This window comes from Odocoileus virginianus, unplaced genomic scaffold, assembly GCF_023699985.2.
Source record: "Odocoileus virginianus isolate 20LAN1187 ecotype Illinois unplaced genomic scaffold, Ovbor_1.2 Unplaced_Contig_22, whole genome shotgun sequence".
Lineage (NCBI taxonomy): Eukaryota > Metazoa > Chordata > Mammalia > Artiodactyla > Cervidae > Odocoileus > Odocoileus virginianus.
In genome coordinates this window covers 402,503-416,802 of record NW_027224339.1, presented here as the reverse complement: position 1 = coordinate 416,802, position 14,300 = coordinate 402,503, and the positions used below count along the sequence as shown (strand labels likewise).

Below are 14,300 nucleotides of genomic sequence, written 5' to 3'. Positions count from 1 at the left end.
TTCTTTGGAGACTTTATTTGAATTAGAATTTATTTTACCTATTTGGGCACCTGTAGCAAAGAATTTGAAAACTCTGGATTATGTGTGAGTGTCTCTGTCCAGTGGGTGAGGTGTCTTGGAACCACTGGTTTCTGTGTCCAATTACCTGAGTCCCCTAAGTTGTTTGGGGGTATATTTCCAAGTTTTAAGTCTCTGTTCCTTGCAGGGGTGGTGGTATCAGTTCCAGTGTGTGATATTATCAATTTATTAAAGTACTATTTCCAATGACTGAAGTCTCTAAGCCATTTATAGACTTGAATCCCAAGGAATGAGAGCTCTAAGGTGTTCATAGTTCCTATATTTGAGTGTGAGGTCTCTCAGTTGTTTTTGGTGTCCAGATCTCAGAATGTAAATTCTAAGAACACTTTTGGCATCTGTCTTGCATGGTACAAGGTTCCTGAACCATTGGAGGTACATTTTTAAGCACAATATATCTGTTATTTTTGGAAAATCTCAATTCCAAGGTTGATCTTCTGTGCCTTATGGTATGTTGTATCTGAGCTCTTTTGGAATGTGTGTCCAGGCTGTGACAGATTTTAAAAATATATGTATTTTTCTCAAGAATTGAAGTCTTTGAAATGTGTGAGGTATTCTGCCTCACGGTGTGAAGTCACTGAGGCATTGGGGTGGGGATGTGGGTGGGGGGTGAGGGCTCTGTTCCCAGAAATGAGGTCTCTGAGCTGTTTGAATTACAGTGTCCCTGGGTGTGTTCCTAGCGGCTCAGACAGAAAAAATCTGCCTGTAATACAAGAGACCCAGGAACGATCCCTGGGTTGAGAAAATCCCCTGGAGAAGGGAATGGCTACCCATTCTGGTATTCTTGCCTGGAGAATCCCATGGACAGAGGAGCCTGGTGGGCTACAGTCCATGAGGTCACAGAGTCGGACACAACTGAGTGACTAAAATGTTCACTTTCACATTGGGTGTGTTCCACAGTGTTATGTCTTGGAGGTGGTTCTATATCTGTGCCCCAACGCTTGAGGCTTTTGAATTTCTTCAGGATATTTGGTAATGGTACAATAATTATGAATTATTTTTTAGTCAAGGTCCAAGAAATGAGGTCTTTTAGCTGTTTGAGGATATGGGCTGTCTGAAGGGTATGAGGCATCTGAGTTCTTTTGGGTGTGTGTTCCATGCCATAAAACCCCTGTTTCACTTAGGGTATACTCACACTTTTGGTGGTTTCTGTATAAGGGTGTGATACCTGTAACTAATAAAAGGTCTGTTAGAAAAAGGATCAGCCTTATGTCTCAAGTTGGAGTTGTCTTTGCCATTCGGTTTCCATGAAGTTTGTGAATCTGTTAGAGATCTGTAGGAGGTTTCTGAACAGTCTTTGTTTTTTTTTTTTTTTGGTGTTCTGTGTCCAAGGTGTGAGATGTCTGAACTCTCTAGGTGAATTCAGACTCTCTGGTGACTATGGTTAGGCTTCAAGGACTTTCTGGGGGACCTGTAATGCATAGTGTGAAATCTCTGGGATATTTGGGATCCTGGTCCCAACACAGGAGGTCTATGAACTCCTGGGCATCTGTGTTCATGGCCTGATGTCTCTCCATTTGTTTCCTGGCCTCTGTCCAAGGGTTCGAGTTCTCTGAGCTCTTTAGGGTCTGGGTCCCAGGATGTGAACTTTCTGCAATTTGGGGATCTATGTTCAGAGTATGAAATCTGTGTGTTTTTTCGGGGGGAGGTTCTGTGACTCATGATGGGAATTATGAGCCATTTGGATATGTTTCCAGGTGCGTGAAGAGTCTCTTTCTATGGACAATCACTGATAAGGGTATGATGTCTCTGACCTCTGTTCTGTTTCTAAGGGGTGGGATCTATTTAGCCATCTGTGTAACTGTGTGGGAGCACTCTTTGTCCGTGGATTGGGGTTCCAGAGTGTGAGACCTGTGAACTGTTTGGGGATTTGTGTCATGTCCTCTGAACTGTTTTGCTGAGCTGAATCTCAGGGAGATGAGATCGCTGAGGTAGTTGCCATCCATGCCCCTGAGTGAATTGCTTGAGCCCTTAGGGGGTGATGCGTTCCTAGGATGTGAATAGTCAGAGCTGTCTGGGGTATGTGTTCAGGTCTGAAGGTCTCTGATGTATTAGGATTCTATGTGACAGGATGTGAGATCTCTGCTTTGGATTTTCTCTGAACTTGCGAGGTCTGTGAAGTTGGCCAGGAGTAGGGGGTGAAGAGAGTGGACCTGGTCCAAAGCTTGAGGCCTCAGAATTGTTTTCTGCTGTGCCCACAGTGTAAGATTTCTGAGATCTTTGGGACACTGTGTCTCAGGGTGTGAAGTCTCTGCAGTGTTTCTGAATCATTGTCCCAGCCTATGAAATCTCTGAGTTTCTTGGGAATCGCTGTCCAAGGCCTCAGAATCATGTTCTGTGTCCAAGTGTGTGAGGTCTTCATGCTTGAATAGTCTGGTACCAAAGAATGAGATTGTTGAGATGTTCATAGTTCTTTTTGCTGCAGTGTAAGTTTTCTGGGCTGTTGGAGTGTATTTTCTGCATGTGTGTGAGGATTTGTGCTTTGCAGGGGGATATGGGTCCAGAGTTTTAAGTTTCTTAACTTTGTGGAAGTCTCTGTCAAAGATGTGGGAACTCATAACTCTTATGGGTCTAAATCTTACCACATGAAATCTTCGAGCTATTTGGCAGATGTTTTCATGTGTGAGGTCTTTGATGCTTGTGTGGATCTCAGGTACAGGAATGAGGTCTCTTTTATAAAAAAAATTATTGAAGTATAGTAGCCTTATCTTTAGCTCATGGGTTTCCTTGGTGGCTCAGTGATAAAGAATCCATCTGCCAGTGCAGGAATGAGGGTTCAATCCTTGGGTCAGGAAGATGCCCTGGAGAAGGAAATAGCAACCCACTCCAGTATTCTTGCCTGGGAAGTCCCATGGACAGGAGAGCCTGGCAGGCTACAGCACACAGAGTCACAAGTGTTGGACATCACTTAGGGACTAAAACAGTAACATCAACAAAACAACAAATAGTTGCTTTACAATGTTGTGTTAGTTTCTGCTGTACAAGCAAAGTGAATCAGCTATATATATATATATATATATATATATATACATATATCCCCCCTTTTTGGATTTCCTTCCCATTTAGGTCACCACAGAGCATTGAGTAGAGTTCCTTGTGCTATTCAGTAGGATCTCAAGAATAAGGCTTTTTATTTATTTCTGGGTTCTGTTTGCAGGGTCTGGGTCTCTGAGGTATTTTTGTGAGTGTGTCATGCCATGGTGTTACACCTTTAAGGTGTTTCAGGGTCTGTGTCCTGACTCATGAGGTCTCTGAGCTGTGTCCAGGGTCTTAGTTCCCAGAGCTGTTCCAGCCTTTGTGTTTCAGGGTGGGAGGTATCCAAGCTCTTTGGATTCTGAGCTCCATATGGTGATATCCTTGAACCATTTGGGATGTGAAATCTCTTTTCCTTTCAGATATGTCAGTCCCAGGATGTGATGTCTTTCTCCTGTTAGAGATTACTTTCTTTCTTTTTTCTATTTAATTAATTTTTTGGGGCCACTCTGCATAGCATGTGGGATCTTAGTTCCCCAACCAAGGATGGAACCCATGCCCCTGCATTGGAAGCATAGAGTCTTTTTTTTTTTGGAAGCATGGAGTCTTAACCACTGGATTGCCAGAGAAGTCCTCTTTCTTTTTTAAAAAATAATTCAATTTATTAAAATATAGTTGATTTCCAATGTTGTGTTAATTTTTGCTGTACAGCAAAGTGAATCACTATATATTACTATATATAGTTATATATATATATTTTTTTCATATTCTTTTCCATTATGGTTTATCATAGGATATTGAATATAGTTCCCTGTGCTATACAGTAGGACCTTGTTGTTTATCCATTCTATATATAATAGTTTGCATCTGCTAATCCAAACTCCCAATCCATCCCTCCCCTACCCCCTCCCCCTTGGCAACCACAAGTCTGTTCTCTATGTCTATGAGTCTGTTTCTGTTTCATAGATAGGTTCATTTGTGTCATATTTTAGATTCCACATATAAGTGATATCATATGGTATTTGTCTTTCTCTTTCTGACTTACTTCACTTAGTATGATCATCTCTAGGTCCATCTGTGTTGCTGAAAATGGCATTATTTCATTCTTTTAAACAGCTGAATAATAGTCCATTATATATATATATTATATATATGTATATATATAAGATATATATGTATCTCCATTCATCTGTCAATGGACATTTAGGTTGCCTCCATGTCTTCCATATCTTGGCTATTGTAAATAGTACTGCTATAAACAGAGATTAGGGCTGCATGTATCTTTTTTTTTTGCATGTATCTTTTTTAATTGGAGTTTTCTCCAGATATATGCCAGGAGTAGGATTGCTGGATCATCTGATAACTCTATTTTTTAGTTTTTGGAGGAATCGCCATATCATTTTTCTATCGTGGCTGCACCAATTTACATTCCCACCAAGAGTGTAGAAGGGTAGGGATTACTTTCTTGATTATGATGCCCCTGCCCTATTTGGGGTCAGTTTCCAAAATTATTTATGGGAATGTGTCACAAAGTAGGACATCGCTATTCCCTTGGCAGGTCTCTATCCCAGAATGTGCAGTCTTGGAAATGTTTTAGAAGTCTGTGTCTAGTGTATAAAGTCTGTCAGGTGCTGTGTACCCATGTCTGGAGATCTTTGAGTGGTTTGGGATTCTTGGTTTTAATGTGCAAGTTGTTTGAGGTCATGTGCATCCTGAGTTTTTGGATGTCAGATTTTTGAGTAAGCTGAGTTTTGTTTCCAGGCATGAGGTTTTTGATTGTTTTGGTGATCTCAGTTCCAGAGAGTGATGTGTCTACATTAGGGTCTGTGTCCAGACAGTCAGGTCACTGAGTTGTACAAGTGTCCCTTTTCCAAGGCATCTATGTTTTTTGAGTGTCTGAGTTCTTGGGTATGAAGTCTCATAGGCTACTTGTGGTTTATTTCTAGGGTTTGAAATCTTCTATTTTTTCATTTAACTTGTGTTTTAAGGTCTCTGAACTGTTTCCAGGTCTGCGTCCAAGGTATGAGGTCTCTATGTTGTTGTGAACTTTGTGTCTTGTGTTTTGGGGTGCCTGAGATATTTGGGCCTTTGTAACAGAGGGTTATATATCTGCAGTGTTTTGAAACCTCTCTTCCAGGGTGTGGGGGGTCTATGAGTATTTGGATGTCTGTGTTCCTGAGTATAAAGTCTCATTAGCTGTTTAGAGATCTGTTTCTGGAGTCTCAGGTTGCTGTACTATATTTATTTATTTGGTCATGCTGCATGGCCTAAGGATCTTAGTTCCCCCACTAGGTACTGAACCTGTGCCCTCTGCAGTGGAAGTGTGGAGACTTAACCACTGGACCACTGGGGAAGTCCCCGCTATTCTATTTTTTGGTTATCTGTCTTGTCCCAGGGTGTGAGAGTCTCCTGAGTTGTTTGGGAACTTATGTGCAGGATGTCACCTTTTTTAGCTCCTTGAGGTCAATATCCTAGGGGGTGTGATCACTGAAGTGATTATGATTTGGGGCACAAGATTTGTATCTGAGTTGTTTCTCTGAGCTGTATTGGTATGAGGTCTCAGAAGACTTTGCAGGGCCAGTGCTCATCTCATGTCTTTGAGCATTTTTTTTTCCACTTGCATTCCTAGTAGAAGAGATGTCTGTTGTTTTTTTTTTTAATTCTTATAGATGCTGGCACATAAATTCACACTTCCATCAGTGGCATCAGGGGAACGAATGCCTTTTTATGGGCCAGGGATCTGCAGCTGGGGGTTGGATCCCTTAGCATGGCTCTCAACAAGATCATTAGGCTAGGATGCTCTACTGAGGGACATTTGAGAGGGGAGACGGGGAATGGAACATGGGCAAGGGGAGGAAGATATGAAAGAGAGGGGGCATCTTTAGTTATGTCAGCGTGAATCGAAGTGTGAATGATCCTTAGAGTATTGACATAAAACAGCTCTTTTTAGGTCACACACACAAAGAGCGTGAGGTTTGGGAATGAAGTTACTGACAAGACTCTGCACCTCCGGGACACTCCATCGCGCGATGCAGAGATGGAACAGTCCGCTGTGGGAGGTACCATGGAGGTGGGTGGGTAGTGTACTTTGGAAGAAACCACTTCATGTCTGGGGACACGAAATATCCCGCGCGTGTATCGGCCCCTTCCCCAAACTGAGAATAGCGATGCCCTGACCGACCTCGGCCCCGGGGGCCGGGGTAGGGTAAACTCCACCCTCAGCCACCGCCACGATCTTATATTTAGTCCCGCTTGAGTTGGCTACCGCCTCTAAGCAACAGCGGGGTGGGTGGGGTGGGGTGGAAGGTCGTGGAGTGGTAATTGGATCCTAGATGAGGAGGGCGGGATCAAATCTTGCCCTGAGCTTTGATTGGCCTCCGCGAGATTGCCTACAGAAGCTCTTCCAGGGTACCGAGGTTTTCTGGAATCCCTTAAAGGCTACGAGCCCGGGGTTCACCGACTGCGGGATGCCATTGGCTGCTGGTTTGGCGCAGGCGCTATGGCTCCCGGGTTGGCGTTCGGGGTTGCTGAGGCAGGGCTTTGGCTACTGGAGAATGTAGGTTCGAATCCCATCTAGGAACTTCAGTTTGCGCACCTGTAAAAGAAGCTGGTATTATTGGCTGGCACAGAATGTGTCGGGTAATCTTTTCTATTCTCTTTTACCTGTTGTTTCTCTTTTTAGAACAATGCTTATTGCATCCCATTATATTGATTTCAGGATCCACTCACCATTCACAACAGCAACTGAGAAAAATTCTTCTCCAGGGTTCCTGATATCACTGTATTAGGCTGCCTTTGTAGGTCTGAGTCTGGCAGAGAAGGTTCAAGGCGATCTCATGATCCTCCTCCAAGCCATTCCCTCCTCCCCCGGGAGAGGATGACTTGGACGTTTCCTACCCCTTCTGGACCAGGCCTGACTCGGGGTGTGTGGCTGTGTGTGTGTGTGTGTGTGTGTGTGTGTGTGTGTGTGTGTAGGAGTTAGGGTGAGGGGCTGGGTCATAAATTGACTAGAGAGCGATGCATGATTTCACGCTCTAGGACAGAAGGATGTGTGACAATTAAAGGAGAATTTTGAAGGGGAGAAAGACAACTCAAAGGAGTAAACTTTGATGATGGGATTTTAAGCATAAGGCAGGGAAGGTGTTTGGCTGAGTGTAAGTGAGTAAGAGGAAAATGGTTTTTAAGTCAGTCGACTTATTACATGCTGTGTGCATTTTGGAGGACGGTGTTCAGAATGTGAAATCTCACTGCTTGGAATCTCAGTTCAAGGTATGACGTCTATGGGCCTACAGTGAAGTCTCTCAGCTGTTTTGAGGTTCTTGTCACAGGGGTTGTGGTTTTCCAGACGTTTGTGGATCTCTGTCTAAGGGTATAAAATCTCTAAGCTGTTTGAGGGTCTTTGTCCTTGGGTAAGTGGGTTTTTTTTTCCCTTAAAGTTGAATTCCTTTTTTTTTTTTTTTGGCATTTCTTTGACTACTAGAGGGACATAATGTTGTTTTCTGAGCTTGTGGAACCATGTATTTAAGGTTTATAAATTCCATTCTATGTCCTTTGATTTTTTTTCCTTTAAAAAGCTTATTTTAATAATCATTTTAGACTTAGAGAAAAATTGCACAAATAGCGCACAGTTCTTGTATACCCTTTGCCCAGCTTCCCCTAATGTAAAGCACTTAAATAAAGATAATACCGTTTTAGAAGCAGGAAATGAATGATACTATTGTTCTTGAGCTGTTCACCTATTTGGTGTGTGTTCAAAGTGTGAAATATCTGAGCATTTTGGACCCAGAGCTCTCTTAGTTTTCCTGTCCCATACTTGATGTTTCTGAGCATTTGGTTTCTGTTTCTAGATGCTAGGTTTTTCATCTTCTTGGTGGTCTTTGCCCCAGAGAATAAAGTTTTTGACTTATTAGGGGTCTCTTGAAGGCACGTCTTCTCTGAGCTGTTTAGGCTTCTGTATTCAGGGTGTGAGGTCTTTGAGCACTTTGAGGATCTATGTCCAAAGCTGTGTGTACTCTGTTACTTTTTATGGGTCTTTATCAGAGATTCTGAGGTTAGTAAGTACTTTTGGGTTACATGTCTAGGGCAGGATTCTTCAACCTCAGCACTGTTGACAGGTTTTTTTGGGGGGGGATATTGCTGAAATTTATTACATAAGTGAAAACTCAAGACCATGAATCTTAAGATTATGATATTCTACATGAATTTCCCCCAAATCAAGAATAAGTGGATAGCATAGGAAACTTTACTCAATATTCTTTAATAACCTATATGAGAAAAGAATCTGAAAAAAGAATGAATATATGTATATGTATAACTGAATCACTTTGCTGTACACTTGAAATTAACACAACATTGTAAATCAACTATACTCCAATATAAAATAAAAATTAAATTAAAAAATAAATAAAATGTGTGAAAGGAAAAAAACTGTTTTAAGCCAATGTGAGTAGATTTCTGTTATTCATAACAGAATTAAATCAACCATTAAACTTAAAAATAATAAAAAATAAAGAATACACAGAAAAAAATAATAATTGGATAAATAATACATTTTAAGTTGAAATATAATTGATCTACAACATGATGTTAGTTCCAGGTGCATAGCAGTGATTTGATATTTCTATACATTACAAAATGATCACCACACACTATTGACATTTTGGATTGGAAAATTCTTTATGGAAGGTGTTGTAGGATGTTGTATTCATTTGCTAGAGCTGCTGTAAAAAATAGCACCACATCAAGGGCAGGAACAGAGAAACAGATGTAGAGAACGAATGTGTGGACATGGGAGTGAGGGGGAGTAGGATGAATTAGGAGAGTAGCATTGACATATATACATTACTATGTGTAAAATAGCTAGCTAGTGGGAGCCTGCTGTATAATGCAGGGAGTTCAGCTCAGTCTGTGATGACCTAGATGGGTGGGATGTGAGTGGGGTAGGAGGGAGGTCCAAGAGGAAGGGGATACGTGTGTGTGTGTGTGTATATATATATATATATATATATATATATATATAGCTGATTCACTTCATTGTACAGCAGAAAGTAACACAACATTGTAAAGCAACAATAAAAATTTAAAAATAGTATCAAAAACTCGGTATCTCAAACAACTGACATTTATTTTCTCACAGTTCTGTAGGCTGGAAGTCTGAGATCAAGGTGTGAGTCCAGTTGGTTCTTTCTTGGGGGGTGAGAAGGAGAATTTGTTCCATGCCTCTTTCCTAGCTTCTGGTGGTTTGCTGGCAGTCTGACATTCCTTGGCTTTTGCTGCATCACCCCAATCTCTGCCTTCATCTCCACATGGCATTCTCCCTGTGTGTGTCTGTGCCCAAATTTATCTTTTTATAAAGACACCAGTCATATTGCATTAGGAGCTCACCCTACTGCAATATGACCTTGTCTTATATTTGTAATGACCCTATTTCCACATAAGGTAGCATTCTGAGGTCCTAGGGATTAGGATTTCAACATGTGAATTTTGAGGGACACAATTCAACTCATAACAGATGTTTAGCATGGGAAAGAAAAGAAAGGAGGGAGAGAGAGAAGGAGCAGTCCCCAACATCCAGAAGTTGTCCTGGCACCCACAGGTAGGCTGTTATTCTCTTATTAGACATAAAAAATCTCATAGAATACTAACCTCAGACAAGGTTATTCTGAGACCATGCCAAAATGAGACAAAGCCAAGCCATGTTATAATGTTGTCTAAGCATAGGCAAAAACAAGGTCACTGTGCCATCCACATGATACCAAACATGCCTCTCTCTTGGTTAAAATGAGTCGGCCCTTTGCATCAGGTAGCCAAAGTATTGGAGCTTCAGCTTCAGCATCAGTCTTTTCAGTGAATATTCAGGGTTGATTTCCTTTAGGATTGACTGGTTTGATCTCTTTGCAGTCCAAGGGACTCAAGAGTCTTTTTAGCACCACAGTTCAAAAGCATCAATTCTTTGGTGTTCAACCTTCTTTATGATCCAACTCTCACATCCGTACATGACTACTGGAAAAACCATAGCTTTGACTATACGGACTATACGGAAGAGCTGACTCATTGGAAAGGACCCTGATGCTGGGAAAGATTGAAGGCAAAAGGAGAAGGGGGTGACAGAGGATGAGATGGTTGGATAGCATCACTGACTCAGTGAACATGAATTTGAACAAACTCCAGGAGACAGTGGAGGACAGAGGAGTCTGGCATGCTGCAGTCCATAAATTCACAAAGCTGGACATGACTTAGGGTCTGAACAACAACAACTTAGTTAAAATGAGTGACTGCTACTTCTCTATCAATTTCAGCATTATCCTTACTCTAGGCTGCCTTCCCCATAGATTTAAAGGCTTATTGAGATACCAAATAATAAATCTGCTCTCACTTTGTGACAGCATCCAATCTAGAGTGAGCCTGCAGTTCCTTAGACCCTTCCCTAAACCACTCAACTGAAGCCCAGATTCTATGATCTGGGATCTCTCTGGTCTAACTCCCTCTTACCTAGATGTCCCATGGTTCCCCACGTTCTTCCTCACTGCAATGAGTAATAAACCCAACTTGTTTTAACTACAGGTATGTTCCTGGGGGTGGGGGGTCTTTGGCTAAAGGGCAATGACAAGCAGCATCTTTGATCTCCACCTTCTAGATGCCAATAGCACCTCCACCCTCCCAGCCTTGACAGCCAAAACTGTCCCTAGATGTCACATATGGTAGCTCAGACGGTAAAGAATCTGCCTGCAATGCTGGAGACCCGGGTTTGATCCCTAGGTCAGGAAGATCCCCTGGAGAAGGGAATGGCTTACCCACTCCAGTATTCTTGCCAGGAGAATCCCATGGACAGAGGAGCCTGGTGGGCTACAGTCCATGGGGTTGCAAAGAGTCGGACATGACTGAGCAACTAACACTTTTACTTCACTTTCAGACCCTGTTTTAGAGTCTGGAACCCCTAAGTCCTGACTGGATGGTAGGAGAGTCTAACTTTTTGAATCATCTTTCTAAACCTTGATTTACTGAAGTTTTAAAAGACTTAGCTCTGAGTCAATAGGACAATATACAGTCCATACATCTACACTCCCCTGACTTCTGAAAGCAGAATTCAGGGGTAGGGGGAGGAATGCAATCCAGGTAAATGCCATCTCTGGTCAGGGGCCAGTGTGGGTCTGAGATTGTCTCAGTTGGAATGTAGGAGTAACATGCACATATCATTTACTATAAATGTGTATTGGATTCAAGAAAGAGTAAATAAATACTCACCAGATTTGTGTCTCCATCTCTACAGAATTCACAATTGTACTTCACTTGTTCACTTGAGAACAGACATAATTGACTGTATACCATGGGGCAGGGCTACACAATGAAGAAAAAACATTGTTCTTCTTGTGAAAACTGTAAATCTGGTTATAAGACAGACAGGTTTGTGCATTTATGCAGGAGGTTAGGTTCTGAGCTCTGGAGAAAGGCTTTGGGAGAGGGTGCAGAGGCTTAGGGGGCTTCCCAGGTGGCGCTAGTGGTAAAGAACCCACCTGCCAATGCAGGAGAATGTAAGAGATGTGGGTTTGATCCCTGGGTGGGGAAGATCCCCTGGAGAACGGTATGACAACTCACTCCAGTATTCTTGCCTGGAGAATCCCATGGACAGAGGAGCCTGGTGGGCTACAGTCTACAGAGTTGCAAAGAGTTGGATACGACTGAAGTGACTTACCACACATGCACACAGAGGCTCAATGAGTCAAAGAAGCCTTAAGACAAATTTTTTAAAATAATTGAAACTAAATGAAAATGAAACTAAAACTCCCTAATTTGTGGAATGCAGCAGAGCAATGCTTACTTAGTTGTTGTTCAGTCACTAAGTTGTGTCCGACTCTGCAACCCATGGACTGCAGCACGCCAGGCTTCCCTGTCCTTCATGATCTCCTGGAGTTTGCTCAGACTCATGTCCGTTACTCAGACTCACATCCAACCATCCCATCCTCTGTTGCCCCCTTCTCCTTCTGCTCTCTAGGGAAGTTTAAAAGGCATTTTGGCTTCTGCCTTGCTCTTTCTGGGATCTCTTGCTCTAGTGGAAGCCATCCACCATATTGTGAGGATACTCAAGCAGCCCCTTGGGGAGACACCTGTACCACATAACTGAAGTATCTCAGCCAAAAGCCAGCACTAATTCATTAGCCATATAAGTGATCCAACCTGCAAGTGGAGCTTCTGGCTCCACTCCAGCCTTCAGATGACTGCAGTCCAAGAGATTCAAAGCCAGAACTGTGCAGCCAAGCTTCTCCTGAGTTCCTGACTCCTCAAAACTGTGTGAGATAATTAACATTTACCATTGTTTTAAGCTGCTAAATTTAGGGGTAATTTGTGGTGTTTCTGAGTTCTTTGAGAGTCTCGGTCCAGGGTTCCAGAGTCCTGAGTTTCTTGTAACCTGTATGCATATCTGTATGTTTTAAGCATTCTGTGCTTCACATTTTCAGGTCTCTGATCTCTGGGTTTTCTCTCTCTCTATGTTTTAGATGTCTGAACCAATTGAGGATCTAGGTCTAGAATTATGGGAGTTCTGGGATGTTTTTCTGTTCATGTCCAGAATGTGATCATAACTACTTGGGATTTGTGATCCCAGGGTATAATGTCTCTAAAATACCTTGCATTGGAGTTCAGGATTTGAACTTTCTGAGCCCTCTGGCAGTCTGTGTTCTGGGTGTGAGGACATTGAGGCCTTTAGGAGTTTGTGTCTCAGATTTCACAGCCATGAACTCTTTGGAGGATACATGCAGGTTTTGTTTGTTCTTTGAACTCTAGGGATTTTTAGGGCCCAGAAAGAGATATCACTGAGGTGACTAGAGTCTGCATCCAGGGTACTGGGTGTCAGAACAGTTTGGGGCACTGAGTTCCTGGATATGAAGTTTCTGTGGTGTTTGAGAGTCTGTGTTCAGATATTAATATGACTGATTTTGAGGGCAGGGGGAATCTGTGTCCTAGGGTTTCAGCCCCCTAAACTGTTTAAGGGTGTTGTAAGTTTCCTGTGCTGTTGTTGGATGTATGTTCCAAATGTGTGGGATCCCTGACATGACTGTGGCTGAATGTTGCAGTATACAAGGTCTCTCTCTGTTCATAGGTATATATACCAGGGTGGAAGTTATCTGAGCTCTTTGAGTGTGTGTCTGAGATCATGAAGTCTCTCTGATCTATTTGGGTGTTGTTTCCCAGGATGAGAGACTTCTGATTTGGTTGTGGGTGTATATTCCAGGATGTGAGTTGTCTGATTTATTTGGATGTGAATGTCTAGAGTGTGAGGTTTCTGCTCTGTTGTGGGTATACATCCAATAATATAAAGTTTTGGTCTGCTTATAGGTATATATTTCAGGGTATGAGTTCTCTGATCTGTTTGTCATTGTATGCTACAGAATTTGAGGTCTCTCTTCTTGGGTGTATGTCAAGGGTATGAAGTCTCTGATCTATTTTGGGGGCTTATACCCTTGTTGGCTCAAGTAGTAAAGAATCTGCCCACCAATGCAGGAGACACAAGAGATTCAGGTTTGATCCCTGGGTCAGGAAGATCCCCTGGAGGAGGAAATGACAACCCACTCCAGTATTCTTGCCTGGAGAATCCCATGGACAGAGGAGCCTGGCAGGCTACAGTCCATAGGGTCACAAAGAGTCAGACACGACTGAAGTGACTGAGCATGCACCCTTGGATATTAGAGCTCTGATCTCTTTGTAGGTATATGTGCCTATGTATGAGCTCTCTGATCTGTTTGTGGTATGTGTCCCAAGATATGAGGTCCCTGGGCTCTTTGTGGATATATTTCCCTGGTTATTATATTTCCCAGATTTCTTGGTGTGGTTTTCTGAGGGTATAAGTACTCTGATCTGTTTGTTAGGTGTGTGTTGCATGATGTTAGGACTATTCTATCTGAGGGTGAATGTTCCAGAGTGTGAGGTCTCTGCTGAGTTTGTGAGTGTGGGTGTGAGGTCTCTAAAATGTTTGTGGGTATGGTTCCCAAGATGTAAGTTCCTTGAAGTCTTTGTGGGTGTATGTTCCCACAGTATGAAATCTGTTATCTATTTCTGGGTGTATGTCCCAAAATGAGGTTTCACTTCTCTGTCCCTATATATGTCTCAGTATATAAGATGAGACATATACCAATACTCTTGATGGGTATATGTCAAGGATATGGGTGTATGTCAAACTCTCTGATATTTTTGTATTTGTATATCCCAGGGAATGAAGTCTCTGATCTGTGGGGTTTTTTTTGGGGGGGTTGCATAAT

General features: G+C 42.4%; 1 long non-coding RNA gene across 3 annotated transcripts in view; it reads left to right on the top strand.

The window, feature by feature from the left end:
* Window positions 1-6,336: 6,336 nt before the first annotated feature.
* LOC139034056 (uncharacterized) overlaps window positions 6,337-14,300 on the top strand; it is an 89,661-nt gene continuing 81,697 nt past the window's right edge. Inside the window, exon 1 of one of the 3 annotated variants that reach the window (XR_011486525.1) lies at window positions 6,337-6,687. This is a non-coding gene — a long non-coding RNA (uncharacterized lncRNA). The remainder of the gene's footprint in view (window positions 6,688-14,300) is intronic. The other 2 variants (XR_011486526.1, XR_011486524.1) reach the window with 2 other exon arrangements.